The following is a 10,701-nucleotide window of genomic DNA, read 5'->3' on the forward strand; positions in this document are numbered from 1 at the left end:
TAGTGTGGGATCAGGCAGTGTTTGTTCTCCTGTTCATGGGGTCGCTATGAGTTGGAAATGACTCGATGGCACCTAACAGCAACTACAACAACACCTCCTTATAGGATTCTTTTGAGGTTTAAAAGAAATATTGCATGTAAGGCATGTAGTGTGGTTCCTGGCATATAGTAGATGCTCAGAATTAATAATTACAATAGAACTCACAATACCCACAAAGATATTCCCAGATATGATGCAATCGTAGAAGACATTTGAATAGGACATTACAAAGAAGCAGACTTGTTAGCAAAGAAGGTAGAGATTTATAACTCTGTGGCAGTCTCAGATCCTGAAAGCATCTGTGTTTACAGAGCAAATTCACTTTCCATATAGCAGCTCACATAAACTTTGTCTCATGATACTGACTGCCATTTTCTACAATGCAACAACTCCCCTCCCACTTCCTCCCCATAGTTACCTCTTCCCATGTCTTTCCCTCCCATGCATTCCTGCCCTCTGAGCCCTCCTCCTGTGTACACACAGTCCTTCTGTTCTCCCATGATTGATCTCTCCAAGGAGTATATCAACCTAATGTAATTGTTCAGCTCCTATGCCTGTTTTTTGTTTGGCTGGAAACCACAGGAGTGGGTTCAATTTCAGACCTTAAGGGCAGCTAGGGGCCATAGTCTCAGTGGTTCCATCAGGGTCTATCAGATCAGCAAACCTGGTTCCACCCCTCCCCCCTTTTAAAAATGATTTTGAGTTTCATTCCACATTGTTCTCCCTCTCTATCCAGGATCATCTACATAGATCCCCCTCCAAGTGGTTGACAGTGGTATCTGCACACCATTTAGTTCTTCTGGTCTCATAGTTGTATAGGCAGAGAATTGCATGGTGTACCAGGTGCTTGTACTAATTGTTTCCATGAGTCTTTGGTTTTCTTCATTCTTCTTTGCTCTGGATGAGGAGAGACCCATCATTGCCTCTGGATGGCTGCTTGCAAGTTTTTGAAATCCCACTTGCTACTCACCAAAGTAGGATATGCAGCAATGTTTTTGTGTAGTATGTTATGCCAATTGAATTTCATGTTCCCTGCGACTATAGTCCCAAGCCCACAGGTCCAAACTATTCACTCCCTCTGGGTATCTGGCTGTGGCCAAGAACTGACCACAACCTGGTCCCATGTCAGCTCTACTAATACCTGGAAATTCTTACAGAACGTACAACTACATTTATAGAAACATTGTCGGCCAAGCCTATACATGGTCTTGGGCACACTCCTGCCTGCATAGACATACCTAATAGTTCACTCTGCCTACCATCTATCCACCCATCGATCAATGTTTCCCTTCACTGGCATCACAGTACTGTATGTGCAAAAGGGTTCATCTTTCTTGTCTGTATCTCCCATGCACCTCTCTGTTTTCCTCCCTCTCAATGCCACCGTGTGGATCCCTCACATTTGGAACACTGCTTTTCTCTTCACCCAAATCAATACTTGTCTCTACCTATCTAACAGTGTTGTTCCCTGAACCCCTGGTAACCAACAAAGAAAATTCCCTTCCATATATAAATCTTTCCTTGACTTTTTACAATAACAGACTAATACAATATTTGTCCTTATGTGAGCAACTTATTTTACTCAGCATAATGTCCTTCAAGTTAATCCACGTTATGTAGTGTTTTGCTGATTCCATGTTATTCTTCAGGGTTCCATAGTATTTTATTGTGTGTATGTACCATACATAGTTTGGTTATCCATTCTTCTCTTGATGGGCACCTAGTTTGTTTCCATCTTTTGATTATTTTATATAGTGCTGCAGTGACCATGGATGTGCATATATCCGTTCTTGTCCTGGCTCTCACTTCTTTCAGATTTATATCTAGTAAAAGAATTGCTGGGTCAAGTGATAATTCTAATTTCAACTTTTTAAGAAATTGCATACTGTTTTCCACAGTGGTTGTACCATTTGAAAACTCCATCAGCAGTGTGTGAGAGTCCCAATCTCTCCACATCCTCATCAGCATTTGTTATTTTCTGTCTTTTGAACTTTGCTACCAGTGCTGGGTCAAGATGGTATCTCACTATTGTTTGGATTTCCATTTTTCTAATAGATAATGATCGTGAGCATTTCTTCATATGTTTGATGGCCGCCTTAATATCCTCTTAGGGATGTGCCTATTCATGTCTTCTGCCCATATTTTTAATGGATTATTTGTCTTTTTGTTGCTGATGTGTTGGGGATTTCTATAAATTCTAGAGATAAGTCCTTTGGCAGATATGTCATTGCCAAATATTTTTTCCCAAACTTTTGACTCTTTTGGAGAAGTCTTTGGAAGCACATAAAAATTTAGTTTTCAGAAGGTCCCATTCATCTAATTTATCTTATGTTGTCTGTGAATTTTGGGTTATGTTTTATAGTCAGTTTATGCCGTATATATGGTCCCCAAAATTTGCCCCTAGTTTTTCCTTGAGGAACTTATAATTTTAGGTTTCACATTTAAGTCTTTGATCCATCTGGAGCTGAGGTACAGATCTTGTTCCATTTTTCTTCAAATGGATATCCAGTTTTGTCAGCACCATTTGTTAAACAAATAATCTCCCCATTTAATGGATTTCGACCCTTTGTCAAAGATCAGCTGACCATAGGTCGATAGATCTATTTCTGGGTTCTCAATTCTATTCCATTGGTCTATGTGTCTGTCATTATATCAACACCAGACAGTTTTGACTACTGTGGCTATATAGTAGTAGGTTTTGAGATTCGGAAGTGTGAGACCTTCTACTTTGTTCTTCAATAGTGCTTTGCTTATCTGAGGTCTCTTTCCTTTCCATATAAAGTTAGTGATTGTTTTTTCCATATCCCTAAAGAATGTTGATGGGATCTGGATTGGGATTGCATTGAATTATAGGTTGCTTTGGGTAGTTTTAACATTTTCACAATGTTCAGTCTTCCTATCCACATATGTTGTTGGAGTCTATTGGTTAGGATTTTGTTGAAGATCTGCATCTATATTCATGAGGAATATTGGTCTGTAGTTTTCCTTTTGAATGATGTCTTTGATTTTGGTATCAAGGTTATGCTTGCTTCATAAAATGAATTTGGGAGGACCCCATCCTTTTGCATGTTTTGGAATAGTTTGAGTAGGATTGGTGTCAGTTCTTCTCTGAATGTTTGGTAGAATTCTCCAGTTAATTTTGCCAGGTAGCTTTCTTCCAAATTTCTTGGCATAAATAAGTAAGTACTTCCAGTGCTGCATGTGTTTAGTGAAACATCTCAATGAATATGCTGTCAATTCTTGGAGCCTTGTTTTTCACCAATTTCTTGAATTCAGTTTTTACTTCCTCCTTCAATACCATTCATTCTTGATCACATGCTACCTCCTGAAATAGTTGAACACTGACTATTTCTTTTTGGCACAGTGATTCTGTGTATTCCTTCCATCTTCTTTTGATTCCTCCTGCATCATTCAATATTTTGCCAATAAAATCCTTCAATATTGTAACTTGAGGCTTGAGTTGCAAAACTGCCCTTTGAAATCTTCTGTTCAGCTCTTTCATTAGTCATTTCTTCCATTAGCTTTAGATATTCCATATTCAAAAACCAGTTTCAGAATATCTTTCATTTTGGTCTTTTCTGTCTTTTTAATGACTTTTTTCTGTGTTCATATATGCTGTTTTGATGCCATCCAACAATTCATCTGATCTTTAGTCGTTGGTGTTCAATGCCTCAAATCTATTCTTCAGATAGTCTCTGAATTCAGGTAGGATATAATCAAAGTTGTATTTTGGCTCTCATGGATCTGTTTTAATTTTCTTCAGCTTCAACTTGAACATGCATATGAGCAATTGACAATCTGTTCTACAGTCTACTCCTGGCCTCATTTTGACTAATGATATAAAGCTTTTGTGGTGTGTCTTCCCACAGATGTAGCTGGTTTTATTCTGTGTATTCTGTCTGGAAAAGTCCACATGTCTAGTTGCCATTTATGTTGTGGGAACAAGATATTTGCAAGAAAAAGTTGCAAAATTCTATCATGCTATCTCTGGCATCATTTCTATTACCAAGAATTTATTTTCCAACTACCAATGCTTCTTCTTTGTTTCCAACTTTCACATTCCAGTCACCAGTAAATATCGATGCATCTTGATCACATGTTTGGTCAATCTCAGACTGTAGAAGTTGGGAAAATTGTTAAATTTCTTCATCTTTGGCTTTAGCAATTGATGCATAAATTTGAATAATAGTTGTATTCACCAGTTTTCCTTATAGGGTTATGGATATTATCCTATCACTGACAGCATTGTACTTCAGGATAGATCTTGAAATGTCTTTTTTGACAATGAATGTGATGTCATTCCTCTTCAATCTGTCATTCCTGGCATAGAAAATAGTATGTTAGTCTGCTTCAAAATGGCCAATATCTGCCCACTTAAGCTCACTAATGCCTAGAATAGCAGCTCTGGTAGCATAGTACCTAAGGCACTTGACTGCTAACCAGAAGGCTCTAGGTTCAAACCCACCAGCCACTCCTGAAAAGGAAGGTTGGGCAATCTACTTCCATAGTGATACAGCCTTGGAAATCCAACAATGAGTCATCATGAGTCAGGTCCGATGGCACATAACAACATAACAACAACAACAACAATGCCTAGGATATTGATCTTTATGCATTGTATTTCATTTTTGACCACTTCTAATTTTCCTTGATTCATACTTCACACATTTTACATTCCGATTATTAATGAAAGTTTGCAGCTGTTTCCTACCATATTGAGCCATGCCCCATCAGCAAATGAAGGTCCTGAAAGTTTAACTCTATCCACATCATTAAAAGTTTAATCTACTTTGAGGAGACAGATTTTCTCTAGTTATATTTTAAGTATCTTCCAAGCTGAGGGTCTCATCTTTTGGCACTATATCAGGCAACATTTCTCTGCTATTCACGAAGTTTTCCAGGAATATATCAGACAGTGTTTCACTGCTATTTATAAGGTCTTCAGTGGATGATTTTTTTCAGAAGTGGATGGTCCTGTCCTTCTTCCAGTCTGTTTTAGCCTGGAAGCTTTGCTGAAACCTGTCTATCATGGGTGACCCTGCTGGTATTTTAAATACCAATGGCATAGCTTCCAGCCTTATAGTAACCCACAAGCCACCACAGTTTGGCAAACTGACAGATGAGTGGTAGCATTTCTCTGCTAGAGTAGCAATAACAGTGAACACTTAATGTAGCAGTGAGAGCTCTAGTCATTTTATGTATATTAACTTTTTTAATCTTCACAAAAATATTATGAAGTATGTGGCATTTTACTCAATTTCTCAGATGGAAATTAAATCACACACAAGTAATTATTCCAATGTCAGGTGACAAATGCATGGCAGAACAATGCTATGAACTCAGGAGTTTGGCCTCAGAGCTCAAATTCTGGACTCTGAGAACACTCTTTTCAATCCAATGATCTAACAGCAAATCATAGTCTCTGATTGTGAGGAACTCAATTCATAGTGCTTAGTGATGTCAATCCTCTAGCCATCTGATCGAATATCAGTGTGGCCAATGAATTTTTCACTTGCCTTATTGAAAAATTATATTTCCTCAAAATATAAAGGAAGAAATAGGGGAATTATTGTTTTAGATGAAATTCTAACTCACAAGGAGGAACTGGCTGGTAAAGTTAGAGCAATATAAAACATAAGATAAAAATGACTCTGAGATCTTAGAATTAGTGATGGCCACAGAAGGAAAGACTGAAGTCAGGTACGTAGACTTGACTGAAAGAAGGCAGACTTTCAAAAGTGTGCCAGAAAAAAACAAGCATGGTAATAGGGATTGAGAAGCTAAAAAGAGTGAACTTTTCAGAAGAGTTAAACTCTCAAAAATTGTGATTCCAATTATGTAATTAATAACAAATTCATTTAAGACTTATAACTCAAGCTCAAGGGCAAGTCACATATTCAAAGGCAAATAAGAGTGGCTGTCACAGACTGGAGTCCAGGGGTATTGCAAAAGGTTAGCATTTTTGCTTATTAACTGACAGACTGAAGGTTCAAGTTCACCCAGAGGTACCTGAGAAGAATGGCCTGGTGATCTACTGACAGGAAGTTAAAAACCCTATGGAGCAATGTTCTACTCTGACACACTTGTGGTCACATTGATTTAGAATCAACTCAATGGCAAATGGTTGGGTTGGGTTTGGGTCACAGAACTACAAAAATAAGTGTGTGTGAAAATAACTTGAGACCAGAGAAATGTTGCCTTAATTTTGTTTGTAATGCAAATATTAGAGGGATCCAACCCATTTCCCTGGTTGAAAGGTGCAACACACATGAATGATCGGAAAAAAAAAAAAAAAAGCCTTTATTTTTATTGTGATACTTTTTTTTCTGCCACAAAGAACAAAAGGGATGGAATAAGCACTAAAGAGGTTCAAAATAAATGTAGAAATTTTAAGAATTTGCAACTACTTTGATGTCTAAATGCTTAGATCCATGTGAATTATATTCTAAGGCACTAGAGGTAGGAGGAAATTTCAAAACAAGTTCTAATCCAAAAAGATGAAGATAATAAATATGTTTTTAGTGATCCCCAAATGGAAGAAAGTTTATTTCATAAATGAAAAGTTCCTAAACTTAATCAGACTGGGAGGCTTCTTACCTGTATTTCAGGAGGAACAGTTCTTTCTGGGTTGTTCAGTCTTAAGCACAGAGAATAGTGGCCAGGAGGGAGAGAGGGGAAGTGGCTTGTGTGGTAGCTTTCTTCAAATATTTAGAGTTATCACATGGAAAATTAATTATATTTATACTGCTTGTTCTAGTGATTGCCACTAGGACCTAAAAGTTAGAGACACAGATTAATTTGGACTCAATATAAAGATGTGTCTGAAATTCTAATGACAGGGTAGACTGCCTTGGGAAATAATAAATTCCCTGGCACTGCATTTGCACATGCTGTGTAATGTAAAGTGAAGTCAAATACTTTCAGGTCCCTCCTGATTTGGAGATTCTAAGACTATCACACTAGGGAGCTAAAACAGCCTTTTCAGTCCTAAAATGTTAATACAGTTTGTCATGATTTCTTCCTTCAACACAATTTAAAAGTGACCAGATAGTCACTAAGAAATTATTTCTGCTTATATTTGCCAGAAAACTAGACACTTAAAATGTAATTCTCAATATAAGCTAAGAATTCCCCATATTCCAGACTATTATCAAATTGCAAATTAACTTAAAACTAGTACCGTACATTTAACTTATGGTTCATAATATTCAGATGCTCACCAGTCCCCACAGAAATAGAAAATAATACTAAAATATATTTATTACAAATAATAATCTATTATTCTCATATTAATTTCATAATTTCTGCACTTTGTACCCTGTCAACAACTACAAACTAATCTCAGTTATCATATAATTTAAATGTCAGTTATATATTATGGTAAATTTTGACGCAGTTGATATGAACATCTTTAAGCTAGGTAGAATGTATTTTAAAACACATGCCTGTGGGAACAGAACGTAGATTTGCCAGAGTGACATGAACATAAAATTGCAAAGAAACAGATTAAATAATCCCAAGAACAAACAAATCAAAAGGAATAATTCTTTCTAACTGCAAGTGATGTCTTAGCAAGATGAAAGGTGAGATTTGAAACGTAGCCTAGACTGAAAACTTGTTACTGAGAGAGACTTCCAGTTGTGGTGACAAATGATGCTTGTAAATCATAATAACTTCTGTTTTATCCCTTTATTTGGGCAAACTATCAGAACAGCAAATTCAACAGAAAATCCCTGCACATGAGTAAATAACCTTAACTCTCCTTCAAATGTTTATAATTTTAGATTTTAGTTGTTTGTTTGTTTATCATTACGTACTTTCATTCAACATCTTATTCATTCTCAAAAAGCCTTGAATGCATCTACTCCTAATGCTGTTTCTTGTTTCTCTGCTTTCTAAATAAGACTCAAAGAAGTTTTAAAACCCACTTCACCACTAGAACTAAAATCAAGGTCTTTTACTAGTGAATCCCATACATAATCTGCACACTACAGATCTCTGCTACCTTAGTGCTGACAATTTCATTCATAGAAACCCACTGCAAGTCAATCCACACTTGCAAATTTCTAGTGCTGTCATCCCAAGGATAAGAAAGAAGTTATGGCCCTCCTTCAGAAAATTACTTATCAGAAGATAGCATAGGTTCAAAAAAATTATAAAACCTTCATTATGAAAACCTTCCCTCAACCCTCTCGACTTTTATACTTCCCTCTTGTCTCCCTCAGTTTAAGGATTTATTTACACTACAGTTATTTTCAAACATCTTCTTCATTATCATCTAAAACACATTTTTCTGTGACTCAAAATGGTAGGTGTGCACACAATAAATGTCTCTCAGAGCTTTACAGAGAAAATGTTTCCTAAAGCACTTCTATCCAGGGAAAAAAATTAAGCTGTCTGCACCAAGTTAATGGGCACTTATGAAATGTCCTGTTCAGAAAGAAGGAAACAAAAGAATAGAAGATAGAAAATATTATCTTCCTTCCCCACCACTTCATAGCTTGATTTCCCACTTCATCTCCAATGCTACTGCATTAACCCAACTCTTATATATATATATATATATATATATATATATATATACACACACACACATATATATATATATATATACATACATACATACATATTTACCTCAAAGAGTCTTTACATGGATTTTCTTGACTCCAATATCACTTCTTTCCTTTAGTTCTCTTATATATTGAGTGGATAATAATAATGGTACCTTCTCCTGGATTGTTATGAAGAATAAATAAGTTAATACATATTCAATGTTTAGACCAGTATCTGATAGATAGAAACCATCAGTAAATTTTACCTTTACCTTCACCACTTGTTGGGGAGTCAATTCCAACTCAGGGAGACCACATGTGTGTCAGGGTATAACTGTGTTTCATGGTGTTTTCAATGACTGATTTTTCAGAAGAAGATTGCCAGGTCTTTCTTCAGAGGTACCTATGGGTGGGCATCAACTTCTAACTTTTCAGTTACTAGTTGAGTGCATTAATCATTAGCACCACCCAGGGACTTCTTATAAATGGTAACCTTTTATAAAATATATCTTCCACATTGCTCCAAGATTGATTTTTCTACAAAACAAATCTGGATATATACAGACTTCAGTGTCTTCCCATGTCTTCCATTGCTACCAAGTTGGTCTCAATCAGCATCATCTCTCCCTGAGATTATTGCAATAGCCTTGTAACTAATCACCCCACTTCTGCTCTAACTCCTAGTCTGTGCTCAACTCAGTTGCCTGAGTGATCTTTTTCAACTTTAAGTCATATAATGTCATGCCTCTGTTTTCTTGATCTCTCCAATGACTACTCATTTTATAAGTATAAACCAAAATCCTTACAGTAGTTTACAAAGCTCTCTGCAACCTGTCACTTCCTTTCTGTTACTGCCTTGGCCTCTTCTCCATCCTTGCTTCCTGGTTTACCTAATGCCAGCCTTTCTGGTCTCTTCAGGATTGTTTGCATACATCAAACAGGCTCCCACATTAGAACAGGTACACCAGTGATTCATTCTGCCTGTGATGTCTCCCTCCTTCCCACAATCTGCCTCATTTACTCTTTCATCATCTTCAAATCTTTGATCACCTTATTTTAAACTTCAATATCTGCTCTACCCAGCACACCAGATTCCCTTAACCTTTCTCTATTTATTTTCATTGTGTGCATGATCTTTTAACATACTCTATTATCTGTTGTTGTTGTTATGTGCTGTCAAGTTGGACCTGACTCACTGTGACTAACAACATGTGAATAACAGCAGTACAACTTCATCATTAGCAGCCTGCTCAAAGCCCTAGAAATTGCCCCTAGCAACTTGGAGCTCCCCATCCTTCTCTCTTCTCCTCCCACCTTCTCCATCTATACCCTCACCCATCTAATAGAAAAATCACATTCAGCCACCATAATACCTGCTGGCTTGAATTCTAAACCCTCTTTATGACAAACAGAGACCTACACTGACATTCCACACAGTGATTCCATCATCACAAAGAAAACTGCAGAGCAACCCAGCACACCTGAATTAATAACCAAAAAAGAAAATATACCAGCTCCACCTTTTCAAAATATTAAATCATAAAACCAAGACAAAACAAATCAATACATAATCAACAGTAAAAGACAACCTCAAAATTTCTAGGAAACAACAGGCAAACTCAAATCAAACAGAAAAACAGGAGAAGACAGTAGAAGCAAAACCCCAAACAAAGGTCTCATTAAACATGGAGGAAGAGAAGGGAATATAATTATCTGAGAAAGAATTTAGAAGGTATGTTTATAGAGCTTTACAAGAGCCTAAGGAAACCCCAAACAGAAACAAGGAAGAACTCAGTAAAATCATACAAGAGCAAAATAACAAAATTAATGCACAATCAGAATTCATACAAAAATAGTAGCTAGAAATCCAGAAGATGAATACTAAAATTACAGAATTATACAATACAGTAGAAGCATGAAAGAGTAGGATAGAACTGGCTGAAGAATGCATATCCCAACTAGAAGACAAATCCCTGGACACCAGCCTGTATGAAGAAAAATCAGAACAAAGACTTAAGAGAAATGAAGAGAACCTAAGAGTTATATGGGATGACATGAAAAGGAACAACATATAGCTCATTGGAATTCCAGAACAAGAAGAGGTGAGAAA

The sequence above is a fragment of the Orycteropus afer genome, unplaced genomic scaffold (genome assembly GCF_000298275.1).
Source record: "Orycteropus afer afer isolate SDZICR_OR568_19922 unplaced genomic scaffold, OryAfe1.0 scaffold00235, whole genome shotgun sequence".
Taxonomy (NCBI): Eukaryota; Metazoa; Chordata; class Mammalia; order Tubulidentata; family Orycteropodidae; genus Orycteropus; species Orycteropus afer.